At 50.1% G+C, this 18,344-nt stretch overlaps 1 protein-coding gene across 2 annotated transcripts in view; it reads left to right on the top strand.

Annotated features, from left to right (window-relative positions):
* Positions 1-370: 370 nt before the first annotated feature.
* HPCAL1 (hippocalcin like 1) overlaps positions 371-18,344 on the top strand; it is a 96,391-nt gene continuing 78,417 nt past the window's right edge. The window contains exon 1 of one of the 2 annotated variants that reach the window (XM_064494734.1): positions 371-663. The gene's annotated coding sequence lies outside the window, so the exon portion shown is untranslated. The remainder of the gene's footprint in view (positions 664-18,344) is intronic. The other variant, XM_010982694.3, reaches the window with a different exon arrangement.

Here is an 18,344-nt window from a genome sequence, read left to right as displayed (position 1 = left end):
AGGCCTCTCCCACACCCTCAGACCAGAGGCCAAAGGTTAGAAGAGGCGGAACCGGTGCTTGGCACCGCCCCTGCCCCGAAATCCCCTCGGGGCAGGGACCGGGACCGGGTCTAGGCCTCCGCTGGGCGGAGAGGCGCGAGAGAGGAGCAAGGAGCCAGGGTGGAAACTGCCGATGCCGGGCGCAGTGAGAGCCAGAAAGGGGCGTGGTTAGGGATGGGGGCGTGGCCGGAGCGGGGGGTCTGCAGGCGGAGCTAAATTTGGGGGCGTGGTCGACGCGGGGGCGGGTCCACAGGAAATGTAAGCGCCCGCCCCGGCGGTGCACCCCGCCTCCAGCCCCCGCCTCCGGGCCCCGCCTTCGCGTCCCTTCCTTCCCCCGGCTGGCAGGCGGGCCGCGGCGACTGCAGGCGGCGGACTGGCGGACCAGCGGACAGGCGGGCGCCTCCACCTCGCTCCCTCCCTCACTGACGGCTTCCTTTTGTCTTTCTGGGAGGCGATGAGCACAGGGCCGGCGCGGCGGCTGCGGGCGCACGGAGGCCAGCGCTCCTAGCCACCCTTCCCGGACTCGACGCGCTAGTCCCTGGCAGCGGCCCGCGCTCGCCCCAGCGCCGGCGGCGCGGAACTTGGGCTCGGGGAGCCGGCGGATCACGTCCTGCTCCGGAGCAGGTAGGGAAGGGGCGGGCTACTGGGCTTGTGCACCGGCGTGCGCTGCGATCGGGCTCTCTGCGTGTGTATGTGCGTGTATGTTGAGGGGGATACTGTGTTTCCCTGCGCGATGGAGTTGTGAGTGACCGAGTACGTGGTATGTCTCTGGAATGGCGTGTCCTCGTGGGGATCCGTGTGTGCAGTTGAATGTACACATTTTGGGTTGCGTTTGTGGAATTGTGTGTCGGGGCGCAGTTGCTGGTGGGGACTGGTAAGGGGAGGGTGTCGTGTGTGAACGGCTCTGCGTGGGGTGCGGGTGGCAGGGTGGGCGTGGGCGGTCCAGCCCTGAGCGCGGAGCCCCAGGTCCCAGCCGGCCGGCGCAGTGCGGAGCTCCAGAGCCTGGGAGGACAGCTAGGATCCGAGGGGGCTAGCTCGGGTTTCAGGGGCAGCTCGGGATAGCCCCTCCGGGAGACAGGTCAGTGCGGCCCAAGTGAGTCTCCTGTGCGCTCTGGCCAGGGGAGGGGGCCCGCGCGGCAGCCATCTGCTCCCTCTTCCCCAGGCCGAGGGGCGACGGACAGAGCCCTGCTGCGGAGTTAGGAGCCTTGGCATCACCGTGACCGCACTGCGACCTGGACCCGACACGCCACCTTCCCGGGCCGCGGTTTTCCTCTCTATCAGATGGGGACAGTTCCTCCCTTGGGGTCTGTCGTGACAGTTAAAAATGAGAACCACTAAAGATAGCTCTGGGCCCAGTGCCTGGCACATAGTAGGTGTTATGTTAATTGGATTAGCGTCTTTGTTTTTTAAAATGTTTTTTTCCTTTATCGTGAGCGGAACTCTTGCGCCACACCACACCCTCGCCCTTCGCGCGTGTTTTGTGTTTCTCTCACCGCCCTAACTTAACCGCGAAGCACCGAGATTCAAGAAAGTTTAGGCTGCCGAGTGCGTCTCCTCCGCGGCACCTCCCGGGCGCCGCCGCCACGAATGTGTAGGAGCGCGCAGCGCTGGCCGCCGGCCCTGCTCCAGCCCTGAAGGCTCCCGCGCCCGAGCCGGGGTCCCTCTCCTGGCCGAAGGCAGAGGCTGCGGGAGGCGGGAGCCCTTTTGTTCAACAAGTGCCTAGTCCCCGGGGTGTGCAGCTCTGCTGAGAGCCACGGTGTGAAAGTGACACTCCCCACAGAGACAAACCTCGGGCTCCCAGGGCACCCCGCCGGACCTGGTCACGCTGAAGGCTGCCCCCTTTTCTCACGGCCACCACCGATTACCCTCTAGGAGCATGTTTGCTAGGATAGCACGTCCTGCCTTGGGCCTTGAGATTTAACACCCTCCCCTCCTACCCCCGCCTCCCCACAGTCATCCTCCACCCCCTTGATCAGCCTTACATCAGGAGACTAGTCCCACGCCTTAATTTTTAAAATATTTAGTTTCAAACCTACTACTCATTGAACTGCAGTGAATGTGCACACAGCTCTAACCACGATTCACTCTCAGGCAGAGCCCTGCCAGCTGCACCATAGCGCTTGGCCCCAGCAGGGCCAGCTGGCCAGGGCTGCCCTGTTGCCGTCTGCCACAGCTAGTGATTCCTTCCCTCCCTCTCTGATTTCTTCCTCTCGGGACTCTTCCCATTTCCGGGGCTGGGGTGTGGGGGCCGGGGCGGTGTAGGGGCCGGGGCGGGGTTGGGGGGGTGAGGGGGACCTTCACCAAGGGAGCAGCTGACCTCATGGTACATGAGGTTCTCAAAATGAAGCTCTGGCATGGAATGGACAGGGATGTTAGGAACATTGAGGGGCTGCGTTTGGGTCTGGGGTGCCTTTCCAAGTATGAGGTATTCCAGGTGGGTATTCTCAAGGAAGCTGGAATCCTGTGCAGGCTTTGATGACACAGGAGCAGAGAAACCTCCGGTTTGGATCCTTTGGTTTGTCTTCAGCCAGGACCAAAGCCCTGAGATCTCAACAGTGATGGCAGGGGAACCGAATAAGCTAATTTGTCATCCTGATTTGGTGTTAGGGGCACATTTAGAATGCAACCTGCTTTTCCTGTTTCATAAAATGATTTTATATCCCAGAGGAATAAAGGGCTTTTGATCTGAATCCTATTCTCTTCCCCGTAATCAGATTCAATAATGATATTAAAAAAAATCAGTCTGGCTTTCTCTGCTGAGAAGACAGACCAAAAGCTGTTTTATCCCCCTAGTTAAAACCAGCCCTTTGTCTCAAGGAAACCAATGTTTCGGCCCTAGATCGATTTATGTTTCACTTTTGAAAGCGCCTGTAATTACCAAACTCTTGAGGTTTTATTGGATAATATGCCAGAGGGAAGGGCCAGGGGCTCTGCCTCCCGCTTGCCATGGGACGTGATGCCACATTCCAGCGTTGCCTGCTCCCTTTGGGTTCCGATTTTGTAACATGGAAAATAGACGTCAACGTTCGACAGTAACTTGGGAAACTTGGCTTTGGGAATCAGATGCCAAGAATAAGAATAAGTCAAAACCCCAGGAGAACAGAGATTTGCCCCAACTGTAGCCACTAACCCATTCATTTCCAGCGAGCCCTTCGAGAAAGAGAGACCCTAAGAGAAATAAAAAGCTTGGACAAATTCCTCTAGAATTTATCCTCATGTCCCTTTCTGGCCACAGGGCTGTGCAGAATTAGGGATACAAGCGACAGATGAGCGAGGAGTGGGCTCTCCTTGGCACACACTCCCCAGTCTGGGCCTCGTACTCACCAAGCCCCATTTCTACCTAGAGCTGCTGTGGAGTGTCATCTGGGGAAGAGGTAGTGCCATCATCTGGGGCTCACACCTCCTTCCATCAGGGATCCGCATGCACAGTTCCAAGGGTCACCATTCACATAAAATACCAAGGTGGGTGTTTGTGCATCGAGGTAGTCTGTCTCCTGTAACTCAGCAGGACTTCCCCCCAAACTTAATTCTAAGACCATGCGTTGCCACTTGTAAGTGGTGATGTGCCAAGGTCTGATCATCCAGGATAGTAATAAGGAGCCCCAGAATTTTTTGGCATCAAAAAGTAAGCTCTTTGGCAGCTGAAATTTTCTCTAGGTTGGGGATCGGGTTTGTGTGAGAACTTAACACTCCAGCAAGCCCTAAACCATGCTTGTTTGCTTGAGATAATGCTTCCAACGTATGAGTTGCCAGCCCAGGCTTGATGGGGGATTATGTGTATTTTGCTAGTTTGTCAGCCCTGATGTCATTGTGCTTGGGGTAGAGGGCACTTGTAGACTCTAATTATGCTCTGCTCTGATATTTACCGTTCTCCCACATTCTCACTGGGTTTCTTCCACGCGTTCATGCACACACGCAAGGCTGTGCATCCCTGCTTCTCACTCTTGTCCTCTTCCCTTTGAGTTGAATTTCTAATTAAGGGATGACGGAGAGTAATTGTATATGGAGATAGCAGAGTGGGCTTAGGGGCTCTTGGTGCCACTTGCCCCACAGAAAAGGACGTTTCAAATCACTTTCTACCAAAAAAAAAAAATCCGCTGGAATATAGTGGTGTGGGTTTAATGTAACTTCAGGTAATCAATACAGTTTGTCAGGTGGAACACTTCTTAGGCACTGAGCAAGGTGCACGTCTAGAGAATTAAAAAAAAATCTCCTGAAAAGCACAGTAAATCCTTTAAGAGAGCCCTATCTTGGTCATGTCGTTTCAAGTAAAACTGAATGTTAGAGGCAGGTCTGCATATCTTTGTGTTTATGAGGTGTGATTAACTAAAGACACTATCTGAGAGACCTCAGGCTCCTTCCCCTGCCTGCATCAGGGCAGCAAAGATGCTTTCTTTTACCGTTTCTTTTTTTTTTTTTTAATAAGCCCAGTGCATCCCCTGCGTTTGCTAATCCAGCGGCTGTGTTTTCCGGGTGTTTTGTTTCTTTTTAGAATTTGATATACAGCCCAGATTGGCAGGAAGCCAGGAGACTGGGGTGGGGGTTCTGGCATCAGCCCCACCTGCTTCATTAGATGAGAAGTCTTCTTGGAGGACCTAGTGATGGATCTCTGACCCTTGGCTAAGAAACATTCAGGATTGTTCAATTCTTATTCCTTGGATAAAGCAGCCATGATCCTGAAGACAGGAAAAAAGCTTTTGAAGGTGTGTAATTCCCCTCTCAGAAGTCCTCACCGATTGCCAGAATACCCTGTTGCCCTAGCCGAAGTCTTCCCTTGCTCTGTGTCCCCTTCAGCAAGGGAGACCTACCCTTGGTCAGGCACCTGCTCTCATGTCTGTGTGACGGCAGTGGCTCTCCCACAGCTCAGACCCAGTGCAGTTCGTTGTGTGGGCTCCACATCACTACACATCAAAGCAGAGCCCAGAGAGCCCCCTCCGCCTCACAGGGTTTCTGGCCCTTCCCCCTTCTTTCTCCATCAGTCCTCTGTGGCCCTGGTATTCCTCCTTATCTCCACGCCACCTCTTCCTGACGCCCAGCAAAGCCCCATCCCTTAGCCTAGAGCTTGGCTTCCAGTTCCTTCTCTGCTGTCATCCTGTTGTCAGGTCAGTGTTTAAAACAGCTTTCATCATCTCCTTTTCCACCCCCGCCACCCGCTGGTTCATTCTCTTCCTCAGTAAGTTCTTCTGGAACACCTGCTGTGGCCTTGCTCCAAGCTGGGCCCTTAATGCTGGACACAGGCTTCATCCCCGCCCCCTCGAGCTTGGTCTTGGGCTGGTGGTGGGGAACCATTAAACAAGTTGACACTTGCCCAGGAGGGCAGCTCTCACCCTGGGCTAGAGCCCCCTGGGCTAGAGCTGGCCTCCAGGAGAAGCATGTCTAAGCTTCTAAGCCGGCCTGGGAGGGGGTGCGGGCCTCTGGAGGGAGGCGGGGGCGTGGAGCGGCTGGAGGGTGAGACCAGGCGGGTGGACACAGCGTCTGTCTGCTCTCCCACCCAGACTTAATTCACTAAACTACTCAATCTGTAAAAAAACTTTTTTTAATTAACAGCTTTATTGGGGTATAATTTACATATCATAAAGTGTACCCATTTAAAGTGTACTGTTCGATACTTTTCAGTAAGCTTACAGAGTTGCGCAGCCGTCACCGCAGTCCCGCTTTAGAGCGGTTTATCCCCTTGCTGGGAAGCTCCCGTAACTGTCACTCCCTGTTGCCCCTTGGGCTGAGGAAGTAGCCAGTGCTAGCGCGTGTGTGCGTGTGTGCGTGTGTGCGGCGAGCTCTGACACAGCCCATAGGCCTTACTGGCCTCTCGCAGCACCTGGGATACACCCGGAGCACACTGGCTGCACTAACTAAAGTTGCCTCCCTTGTGTTTCTCCGGTGAGCTCCTGAGTATCCAGTCAAATGCTGGAATTTCAAGTACAGGTTATGTAATTGTGTTGTGAGGCCTCGCTCCGAATCTTATTTCAGCGGGAACACTTCAGGCACATGGGATCAAAGCCATCTTTTTAAATGAAAATGTCGCAGATGCCCAGAGCCAAATAAGTAGCCGAAAGCCATGGACAGAAAGTAGAGGCACCAAGAAGTAAACCACGTGGCTTTCTCTTCCACCACTATTTGACTGTAAGGATGTGCCCCTCTGTGACTTTTCCTGCCGTTGGCCCCCAAGCAGGCCCCCCTTTTTGGGGCATGAGTGGTTCACGACACAGCTTCATTTGCCCCTGTACCTGGCTCACAGCTGACCAGGTAGGAGCAACAGTTTAAGCGTGTGACCTGCAGAGAGGCAAATAGATGAAGGCCCTGAGGGAGGGAGGGGGTGAGCGCACTTCTAGGCCTCGTGTGTTTCCGAAGCCTCTTGCGTCATTTTTGTTCTTTGAGGAAAGAACAGAGGAGGAGAACTCATTTTACAAGCATGCCACCTGAGACTTGGAAATTGTATACCTAGTGTGTACTGGTTGCTCTGGGCCGGGTGTGCAGACCACTAGATCATGAATAGGCTCTCTCCCATGGATGCAGAGAACTTTCTCGGTGGACAGTGAGAGCATCTTGTATCTTTCTGAAGGTTCATGGTTGTTAGAACCTGTTTTGCAGAATTTCCCAGAGGAAAGACCAAGGCTGGGGCCAGGCAGCCTGGGGTTCCGGGAGGTCTCTGCTCTGTTGTTTATTGGCTGAGTGATGCTTGCTGAGCCTGAGTTTGCGCATGCGCACAAAGGGGTTCCAGGCCCCCTCAGTCTCATGAAACCTGGATGTGGAGGACCCGGTTAAGTCTGGCTGGTCACATGTGGGCGGAAATGGAGGCGGCTGCAGTGTTTCTTCCACCACTGAGCATTTCTTTTCAGATTTACGTTGTTGCGCATATTTCAACCCAGACTGTACTAGCACGGCACGTAACATGAGAGCCTGTGAACGTGTGTGTGCCAAGGGTCCTGGAAGGGACCCGGTGAGGGTCATGACTTGGAGTTTGGGGAGCTGCCATGTCGGATGCCCCAGCTTCCTCTTCCGCAGAGCATCTCTCAGGCTCCCTGACGCAGCCACAGTGACCCTGAACTTGGGGGAGGTCTGCACAAAGAGATCTGCAGGTTATTCCTCGGACACAGGGGGGCCCAGACCTCTCAGTCCCCTCCCACCTCGGGCGCTTGGAAAGCATTTATTGAATTTGGATGCGTGCGTGCCCGTGGGCTGAGGGGGACTCGTGGGAACGTTGGCAGAATGATGGTTCTGAGCAGCCGTATGTGTTCATCACAGCGCCGTTTTCCCTCCAGCAGTAGAATGCTCAGGTCTCTGCTTCCTTCCTGTGCAGTTAACAGACGTTTCCAGAAAACAGAATTGACGAGAGCTCCCCACCCTTCCCTGTCACTCCCGTCCTTTCTCTTTGCTGTGCTGTAATCCACTTTTAGAGGGACAAGAGAATCTCTCAAAATCAATCACTTGGGTTTAAAGACAGTCATTACCAATGTCATGCAATTTTCCGTATTTCCATGTGGGTGTCCAGAAAAGCCGAGGGACTGGGCTGTCTCCCCCTCACTCAGCTCTCGCTGGATCGTGGGGCGGCGGTGGCAGGAGTGAGGCTTTATTAAAAATCCTTCAGTCATGTGGTGCCAATACCATGCCTGGTGACTCAGCCTGGGCAGTCGGGCTCACTTCCAGGGGTGGGAGATGGGGCACACTCAGTGGCTGCTCTGATTTGTTTGGGTGTCTTGCTTCTTCCTGGTAAATAAAGGTAGAAACAGGCTTCAGACAGATGCTAAGGTACGGCTTTCCTTTATGCCGGAACTTTGGCATTTCTTATTCTCTGGGGATTGCTTTTTCTTCTTTCTTTCTAAAGACGGTATAAAGAATTGCTGCTTTTATTAGCCTGTGTTCTTGGTGATATGCTCTTAGCTGACTGAAAAACAATATGGCCTGGCTGATTGTTCTCAGAGCTAGCTATAAAGTCAATGCTTATGCGCTGGCGTATTATTTTTGCCATTGTTGGTGGGAGTGGGGTGGGAGAGGGGACGTATAGCACAGGTAAAGAATTCCAGGTTCTCTGGGCCAGGGGCCCTCAAGCTGTGTAAAGATTTCCCTGTTTCTCTGACTCCTTCCCTCTATGTGTTGTCCGGGACTAGTTGCTGGCTTCCCAGTACAACCACATCATCCTCATCTTCATCCTCATTCTCACCATTATCATCATCATCACTATCGTCATCACCACCACCATCGTTATCCTCACCAACACCCATCACTGTTACCATTATTGTCAGCATCATCAGCATCACTGCCGTCACTATAGCCGTCATCATGATCATCATCATTGTCATTCAGTCTCAGCACTGCTTCCCAAGCTTTGGGCCACTGCATCACATAACCCGTTTCTGTTGAATTAGCTGTTCTTTTCGGGGGATGCCCTCGACTGTTGGGGGCACTGAGGAGGAGTTACAACAGGATGGTGGTAGGCATAGAGAACCCAAATGCGGGTGGGTGATGGAATGTTACTCTGAAGGTAGCCTCATGACAATAACTAATCTGAAAGATTCTTGGAAACATCCCACCTGTGATGGTTAATTTCATGGGTCAGCCTGACAATTTTATGCCGAGGTAGCTGTTAAAACATCATGTATGGGTGTGTCTATGAGGGTGTCTCTGGTAGAAATGCGCATTTTATTGGCCTCAGTAGACCGAGTAAAGAAGATCACCCTCACCAACGTGGGTGGGTGTCACCCAGTCCAGTGAGGGCCCAAATAGAGCAAAAAGGTGAAGGAAGAAGCTCTTGAGCTGGGACATCCATCTTCTCCTGTCCTTGGACATCAGTGCTCCTGGTTCTTAAGCCTTTGGACGTGGACTGGGACTTACACCACTGGTCTTCTTGGTTCTCTAGTTTGTACATGGCAGATTGTGGGACTTCTTGGTCTCCAAAATTGCGTGAGCTAATCCCTGTAATACATTTATCTATCTATATATTTATAGTCGTCTCCCTTTATCCATGGTTCCACTTTTTATGGTTTCAGTTACCTGCGGTCAGCCATGGTCCAAAAATATTAAATGGAAAATTCTAGAAATAAACATGTGTAAGTTTTAAATCCGGTGCCATCCTGAGAAGCATGATGAAATCTTGTGCTGTCCCACTCCGTTCCCCCGGGATCCCTTTACCCATTGACATCATCTGCTCGTGACATCCAACCACCAGCATCTCGATGGTGCAGTGAGTGATCCAGGATGAGCTGAGGCAGACGCCCCTCCTTCTGATGTGTCACTGGAAGGTCAGCAGCAGCCTAATACTACGTCACAGTGCCTGCGTCACTCACCACACTCTGTCTCCTCACGTGGGAGTTGTATCATCTCACATCATTGCAAGGGAGAAGGGTGAGTACAGTACAATATTTTGAGATAGAGAGAGCATACTCACGCTTACTACAGCATTTCATTATAACTGTTCTATTTCATTAGGAGTGATTGTTGTTAATCTCTTCCTGTGCCTAATTTGTAAATTAGGCTTTATCATGGGTGTGTGTATAGGAAAAAAACAGCAAAATAAGGTTCAGTACTGCCTGCAGTTTCAGGCATCCACTGGGGGTCTTGGGATGTATCCCCCTCGGAGAAGGGAGGACTACATAAGATGGAAGCTGTATGCATCTCTTGTATTGCAGCTGCCTGTCTATCTGGGGAACCCTGGCCCATTCACCACCTGTCTGTTCAGGCCCAAGAGAGAGCCAGTGTCACGTGTTCTGCTAAGCTCCCCTTCGCCCCTCCAGGGAGGACAAATTGGGCTCTCAGCTGGGTTCTCCAGGCCCTTTGCTGCTGCGGCTCTCCAGGGCCTGACCTGGCAGGTTGGGGACCAAGCCTGTCCACTTCTCCCAGGGCAGTGGGCATCTTTGCATGCCTGGGACACAGTAGATGTCCAGATGTATGGCCCAACCACCATCCTCTTCTTTCAACTATAGGATGGTGGGTGAGTTGAATTATTTAAAACGTGACACCTCAGCTAAGGGGCTTGCTTGGCAAGCCTGAGCGTGTGATTGGGCAGTTCAGGGCTCTAGTACTGTTTTCTGTGCTGTTGCTGATGGCAAGTGTTTTACACACTCATCGCAGTTGCAGGACAGAGGGCAGGATGTAGGTCAGTGTTAGAGTGCATGCCTAGCATGCACAAGGTCCTGGGTTCAATCTCTAGTACCTCCATTAAAAAAAAAAAAAAATATATATATATATATATATATATATAAAATAAGTAAATAAACCTAATTACCTGCCCCTCCCTGGCAAAAAACAGTTGCGGGACAGTGGTCAGGAAGCCATCTTGGCTTTATGGCTTGCAGAAGTCATTAATGCCTAGCTTTCCCTCTCCAGCTCTCAGTTTCCTCCTTTGTCAGGTGCAGCACGGGACTGGATAACCTCTTCTCTCTCAACTCCGCCACTCAGGAAAAATGCTCAAAAGCGTAAACTTGAGTTGTAGGGCGTATCCAACATAAAGCGCAGAGAGACTTCTCACGGTGAAACTGACTGCAGCAAAAAATGAGCCCCTCAGGAAACACAGACACCTTAGCAAATGCCGTCTGAAGAGCTGGCATCACAGTTCAGAAGAAACCGGTAATACTGAGGAACAGACTTGTAGAGCACAGACTGGAAGGAAGGGGTCGGGCCAGGGGGTCCTGAAGGTAGGGAGATGAACTCTGTGTATTTCACCCACCCATCTGTCCATTCAGTGCCTTCCTCTAACTTCCTGTGCTGGGAATGGTGCTGTGTCTTAAGGAAGCTGAGACTGAGAAGGAGAGTGATTTCAGTGGGATATTCGCTGTGGGAGCACGGAAGAAGGTTGGCAGTTGAGCTGATATCTTAGGCTTTAGATTCAGGGCTTTACTTAGAAATCGTTAACGATTCCTTTAAGAGAAAACTCGGGCAAGAAGCACCAGAGCTTAGGATGTGGACGGTACTCTCTTCTGTGTGATGGTGCACTTCTGTTCTTTCCAGGAGGTTATACCTCTCACGATCTAAGAAACTGTGGACTCAACTTCTTGTTTTGACTAATTGTGAATTAGAGAAAAGTCAGAATCAGGGAGTACTGTAGAAGATAAATAACTGTATTCTTTTCAGACAAAAGTATACATATCGATGCAAACTCCTGACCAGCTTTTACCTCAAGCTGGTCTTTCTAATGAATTACTAAGCGTTCTTTGAAGTTAGCATTTGTGGTAGTAAGCTAGTAGGTATTTGCTAAAGGGGTTAAAAATAAGCAGTTTAAACATCTCCTAAATATGGACCTGGGAAGTAAGATGTAGAGCCATATAGACAGTTTCATTTCATTTACTTTTGGGAGGAAAAAAAGTCAGAGAAAATAGATGGGGCGGAAATATACCAGACTGTTAACAGCAGTCGAATCTCATGGGATCTGAGTGTTATTTCTTTTATGCTTTTAAAATATTTTCTCTACATTCTAAATTTTCATCAATGAGCATGTATTAGTTTTGCAATTAGGGGAAAAAAAGTGTTTTAAAAAGGAACCCCAAGAATGCATTCCTCTGATAACCTTGTTTATTCTCTTAATTTGCTTACCAAATTATCTTTATAGTCAGACTGGCTGGAACCCACAAATTCCATACTTGGGATGATTTGAATTAATGCAAGTTCATCATACTACATTATCAGAATTTGTTAGTCTCATCTAAAGTCAATACTGAGTAATTCTATTAACTTGGATATAAAGAAAAATATTCTGACTCTTCCAAGAAATTCACCATTTCCACATGGCAAGGATCAGAATTTGTTTGTGATCTAGAACGTGTTTCTCCTTTTTTGCTTGCTTGAATTTGGGTGTGCACTTTGCTTCTTGACCTGGAAGGAGACTTCGAGGCTCCTGCCATGTTGATGTTGGGTTTTTTGATGAGATGGTTTGATGTCCTCACACCACCTGTCCCGACTTTCCCTTCTCCGTTCTCATCACCAAATGTTCGCACAGTGGCCCTCTTCCAGGAATGATCTCCTTCCTGTTTGTCTATCAGCCTGATGTTTTTCAGCTCCCTTTTTGAAAATAACTTTTTGGTTTCACGGTCCCTAACCTTCCGTCCTGACTCCCCCGAGTGAAACTGCTGGTCTTCAGCTCCTGTGAATTGGAGGATTCCTGGGGGTGATCCTTCCCCACCGCCTGTGCTGTTCCTGCCTTGGGACCGTGGGTTGATGTTGGGCCGACTTGGGTTGACTTTGGGTTGATCGTGGGCTCACGCTGGGTTGACTGTCCCTGCTTACTGGCTGGTGAGCAGGGCCATCTCAGCCCTGGTCAGGGCCATGCCTGGTTTTTGGTGGCATCCCTCCAGAGGCTTCTTAGGCTGTCATCCCTGTCATTTTGCAGAGGGTTAATCTGTCTGAGCCCAGGATATTGAGTCAGCAATGGAAAGTTATGAAGGCGAAGCCAGCCATCAGAGAAATTGGCTAATATGAAAGATTAATTTCAGAGCAAATGAAGGATGCCTGGGGGCTGGGCTGTCTCTCCAGGCAAATAATATTGCTATAAAATGTGAGAAGCCAGAGGTTGCCTTTGCTACTGGCTCAGTGCCTGCTTATAGTTTCTTGGATTAAATTCTTTAAAAATCGTATGTTTATAGTCTGATGTCCATATTTATGATGTTAGAAAGAAAATATAATTGTCAGCAAAATTACATACACATCAGGTAAATATTTTGGGATCTTCACCATGAGGAAACCGTATTTAAAAAAAAAAATTAGTATGGCACCCGTGTTCAGAAATTGTTATTTTTGAAAGCTGGGTCCTTAGGTTTTTGTAAGATTCCACATGGAGGCAGGAAGTAAGCTCTCCTATCACTGGAAACAGGTAGGTTACCATGGAGACCAGGTGTGTCCCACTGGTTTCCTGGGTATCCCAGTTGTCCTGGGGATGGAAAGAATAAACCTCACTTTCTGTGATATTTCTGAAATTGTGTATGTGAATTAAGTTTTTCTAAACAAAGGGCCTACGTTTTGTTGACTTACACAGAGATTTCTGACGTAATTTTGCCCTCCGTTCTGTTTGCTTAGTCATTAACGCTGTGGAGCCCTAACTTTCCTGCCAAAACACTTAAAATACATCAAAGGAACACCTATCCCCAAACAACAACCAGAACAAAGTCTTTTAATAAAGCCAGGAATGCTTTCTTTAGTGTGAATGAAGATTACCCTGTACAATTCTACAAATTAGTTCAATAATTGTATATCGTATGCCAAGCCCGGCTCTGGGCCTGGGGATACAAAGATGACCAGGATGTTGTGGAGCTGATATTGTGGTTGTGACCCAAGACAGCAGGAAGCCGAGGAGGGGCCTTGGGCTGACCTGCCCTGGCTTGCACCGTCGTCGGCCCCTGCCAAACAGTGTGGCCTTGAACCCGTCTCACTGCCCTGGGGGGTGAGTGGGCCTGCCTGTTGGAGGGATGACAACTGTAACCGATTTGTCTGACCTGTTCTTACTCACAGGCCTTCTCCAGAATGTAGAGCAGTGCTTTATCAATCTGCTTATCATAATTTTACACACTAGAAAAAATCCTGTTCATGCCCATTCGTGTGTCCTCTGCCTAATAATTTCAGAGGGCAACCTGTTGCTGTTAACTGCTCCGAATGCTCTTTGTACTTCCTGGGTCTTGCTCAAACACCGGGCAGTTTCCTTTCTCCTTTCATCCAGTTCAGTTTCAGCATCCTCCGCCCCCATGGAGACAGAGCCTCCCCCAGCACCAGCAGCTGGAGGCCCCGGTGGGCGTCCCTGCCTCTCTCTCCCACCGTGTGCTTCTCTGCAGTCACTTCATCAGCAAAAGGCACGTCCACTCATTTCCTTCCCTTCCTCGGGTTGGTAGTAATAAGCAAAGGCCTCCTGCAGCCCCACCGCTGGACAGCCTGCGTTGCACAAGCTTGTTAACTCGTGGGGACCTTGAGTGGGCTTGTCACAGCCTGAAGAGGCTGCATGTGGGCATGGAACAGAGTCAGTAGCTGTGTTGGATGTCAGTGATACTGAGCAAGTGGCAAACTTCAGCCTCTGTGTTCACCGTGATTTGACTGGAGAGCATAGTCTTACAACCATAGAGGATGCTGTGGACTGAACAAGAGAACAACCCTCAGGCTCCAGGTGCCCTGGGCTTAGGGACTTCTTGCCTTGTTGAACTCCAGTTTTAAGGTTGCTGCAGACTGGAGATATCGCTTCCTGATATTGCACTGACTTCCTTACAACTAATGGACAGTGAACAGACCATTCTTTTTAAAGGAAAAAAGGCACATCTATCACTCTGTCCCTATCCTGCTCTCTCTGAGGCTCAAACAGCACCCACCTTTCTCTTCTCCATGCAGGTCCCTTGGGTCTCCTAAGCATCTGTTTCCTCATCTGTGAGATGGGAATTACAATACCTCCCTCCCAGTATTGTAAAAATGGCCATTAGACTTCTTGTGAATTATAACATGCTTTATAAATGTAAGGACCATCATCATCAGCATTGTGATCATCACCATCATCATCATTATCATCATCACCATCATCATTATCATCACCAGCATCATGATCATCATCATCATCATCATCACCATTATCACCATTGTCATCACCATCATCACCATTGTCATCACCATCATCATCATTATCATCACCACCATCGTCACCATCACCATCATCATCACCATCACCACCAACAATCTTTTTCTTCACATCCAGCTGCCCCTGACACATGATTGTCTAAAACAATAGGGTCTTTGTGGCTCCCTTTGTGGAATCTGAGTCCCCAGTCTTCTGCCCTTTTCCTTTATCTGGTCTGGGGTCAACCTGTCATTTTCATTTTCCTCCTGCAAGATGTTAGCCCACAGAAGAGGCCCAGTGAAAGTATTGTCCAAGCCTCACAAAGGACGTGGAAATTCGTGTGTGCTCCTCCGTCTTCCTGGGACATCAGCTCCGCTCCATCTTTCCATCTGCCAGGCAGGGGAGTCATTGTGTGTGTGCTGGGACCTTACCACTTAAATTAAAGACACTTGTGTGGATACGGACAGTCAGCTTGGCTCAAATTGGAGCATATATTTAGCAAGCAGCTCCCGTTAAACCTGCTTCTGGATTACAACCAGCTATGTGGTCACCTTTGTCAGGGACAGAGGGGCAGGGTAGGGTGGGGACTTGGTGTCAAACTCTCAGGGAAGTTTTTCCCATCTGGCTTTTGCCTTGCTAAGGGAGGCAGTCCTGGCGGCTCCCCATTGTGGGCCCTGGGTCTTGGATTATGATGCTCAGCACATCATTTGAGGAGAGGACCACTAGCCACATGCTAACCCTCCTGCCTGGGGTACTCTCTTGCTCCTTGCACCCTCCCAGAGCACCCTGACAGCTCCCAGCCTTGCTCAGGAATCACCTCCTCCAAGAAGCCTCCTGGGCCTGCTCAGGTGCCTCACTCTTCCTGAAGTGCTGCTACTCCGGCTCCCATGGCCCTGCCACCTGCAAGGTTCTGGTCCTGGCTGGTCACCTCCCAAACGTGTGTCTCATCTTTCCTCCAGGGCAGGGGCTTCAGAAAGCGGGGGCCGGGTACTGAGTAGTTTCCCTTTAAGCAGAGACTGGGCCTGGGAAGAACCCCTAGGTAGGGGAAAGGTGCCTTCTTACTAGCTGGCCCTCATTCATTCATTCATTCATTCACATAGCTCCTTCTGTGTGCCAGATTCCGCACAGGAGAATATCCAGCAGAAGTCCTGACCTCTCAGAGCTGATGTTCCCAGCTGGGAGCGACAAGCAGTAAACGAAATAAGTCAATATGTCGTATAATGTAGCAATACTTAGAAGGTGATAGGACTGTGGGAAAAATAAATGAGTGCAGGGGTGGAGGTACTGGACAGAGGGTGAGTGAGAAATGAAATTGTAAGTAGAGTGGTTGAGAAGGCCTCATAAGAAGCTGACATTTGAGCAAAGACTGGATAGAAACGAGGGAGCTGGGCGGGATGGCTGGACAGGGAACAGCAAGTGCAAAGGCCCCTCTGCTCAGAGGCTGGACAGCTAAAGGCTCCACCTTCCAGCCAGGAGAATCCAGTGAGTTTGGACCAGTGAGATGTCACTTCAGGGCTGCTGGCATGCTCTCCTGTCCCTGCTCCCTTCCTGAATAAAAAGCCAAAGTCCCAAGACAGAAATCTTTTGGCCCACCCATCTTCTTCCTGCCTGGAAAGCAGAGGTAATTTGTGGAAGTAGGGCAGCCATCCTGTGATCATGAGGCCGAAATCCATGTGCTAAGGATGGTGGAGCAGAAAAGACTCTAGGCCCTTGGGTGGCGTTCTTGAGCTGCTGCCCAGGCCATGAACACAAAGAAAACCTTTTCGTGTCCAAGCCGCTGCTTGTTGGGTCTTAGGTTGTTTGACAGAATGTCTAAAACAGAATATACTGGAGACATTCTAGCCCTGCTCAGCTTTCCTTTCCCTCTGTCCTACCCAGTTGGTCTCTAAGTTAGTCTTGAAGATTTAGATTCCCCAGATCGGTCCCAGTCTCTCCAACTTTGCTGTTCCCGTGTGGCATTCACTTCACCTGCTTGCGTTATTGTCAGTTTCCAGCCCGTCCCCTCCCCCAGCCTCCCCCCAGCTCCCCCTCAGACCCATTCCCCGCACCAGCCCCAGCCCAGCACCAGCCTTCTCTAATGTGTGTTGGTCACATTGCTCCATGCTTTCAAACCCTTGCTTGCAGAGCGAAGTCTGAACGCTAAGTGTGGACTGAAAAGCCCTCCTTGTGACCCTCGACCCTGCCTGATTTCTGGTCCAATCCTTCATCCCCCATGCTACATCTTGAACTCCCATCGACTAGCAGTTCCTTGTCATCCCTTCACTCCTCTGGGCCTTTGCACATGCTGTTCCGGCTGCTGGGGATCCCCCCGCCCCCAGCAAGCACTCACACATCCTTCAAGAATCAAGCAGGGCTTTTCGTGCTAGTTGATCCCCTTTCCTGTGCACCTGACTCTATTGTCCATGTTAGAGCATCTCTCAGGGGAGATGACATTTAAAAAATACATCTTTCTTCCCAGGAGATGGATTCCCATGAGAGCAGAGACCAAACATGGTTCTGTTCACCTCTCTGGTCCATGTTGGGCTTTGCATCAGGCCTGGAACCAGCCCTTGTAGTAGATGGATGTTCAGTGGATTGTTGCGGGGAGGGGTGGGTGACTGAGGCAGTTACAGGTGTTGCCCTCCCAGGTGAGGTCCTGCCCCTCCCACCTGTGTCCACATCCTTACAGACCCGGAAGTGCCTTCTCCAGGCGTGAGCCCCACCTCACTTACAATGATAATGAAAATAGTAAACACTCAAGTGACTGGCACTGTGCTAAGTGCTGTACACACTTTACCTCAGGCACTGAGAACTGGCCCACATTCATTCATTTCAGCAGGTGGTTATTGAGGGCCTACTGTGTGCCAGGAATTCTAGGCACAAGGAATACATCAATGGGGGAAAAAAAACACCTCCCCCTGCCAAAAACAAAACAACCCTCTGTCCTCGTGGAGCTAATGCACACTTCCATTCTTGCTACTTTTGCACACCTTGCACTAATAACACCAATAGCATTTTAATCATTAATTTTTAAATGGGATGCAGGAGCAGTCTAAAGGATGAATTTCAACATGCAAAAGGTCCTGCTGTCCTCTCAGAAAAAAAAGAGGGGAATTAAGCCAAATGTGCTTCCAGCAAGTCAGTGAAGACTTTTTCCAAACACAAAAATTTTAAATTACTAGCTTTCATCTTGCTGTTTTAAGGGTCCCACTATTAAGAACTCATTCACCCTGTTGTTATTAAGGGTGAAACCTAGACGTCTAGTTATATAAAAGCCAATTAAAATAAATTAAATGAAATACTGTTTCATTGTAATGTTAATTTTGAGAGCTGGATCAATCAAAGGTTGTGGAAATGCCAAAGTTGTTAAGACTCTGGTTGCCATGGCGACAGCGCTCCATCTCCAGTGGTCTGTATGGCAGTGACTGCATTTCTCTGGGCAGGGCTGGAGCTCTCTGCAGTCAGGTCTGGGTTCAGCCAGGCTACCCGTCCCGTGACTTTGGGAAGAAAGTCACCTCCCCTTTTCCTTGCTTTAGGGACGGCCTATCTACATCTGTGAGTGTAACAGAGCGATTCCTTCCGCAGTTCTCAGGAACTGCTGCATTAAGGTTCAGGATTTCTCGTTAGCCCTGCTGGTTTTCAGCCTGCATTTGGGGGAAACGTGAATAAGAGAATCAAGGGAAGGGGCAGAAACCGCTCCCTCTCCTTCCTCACCTTTCTTAACTGACCTTTGATGAAAATGGAGTTCTTTATCATCATGGCCAATGGCCAGTGAATAACTGGCTAAGGATGGTTGTTTGTTCTGTTTTGAGTG

The sequence above is a fragment of the Camelus dromedarius genome, chromosome 15, assembly GCF_036321535.1.
Source record: "Camelus dromedarius isolate mCamDro1 chromosome 15, mCamDro1.pat, whole genome shotgun sequence".
In the NCBI taxonomy this organism is placed as follows: Eukaryota; Metazoa; Chordata; class Mammalia; order Artiodactyla; family Camelidae; genus Camelus; species Camelus dromedarius.
This window is presented reverse-complemented; position numbering and strand designations above follow the sequence as displayed.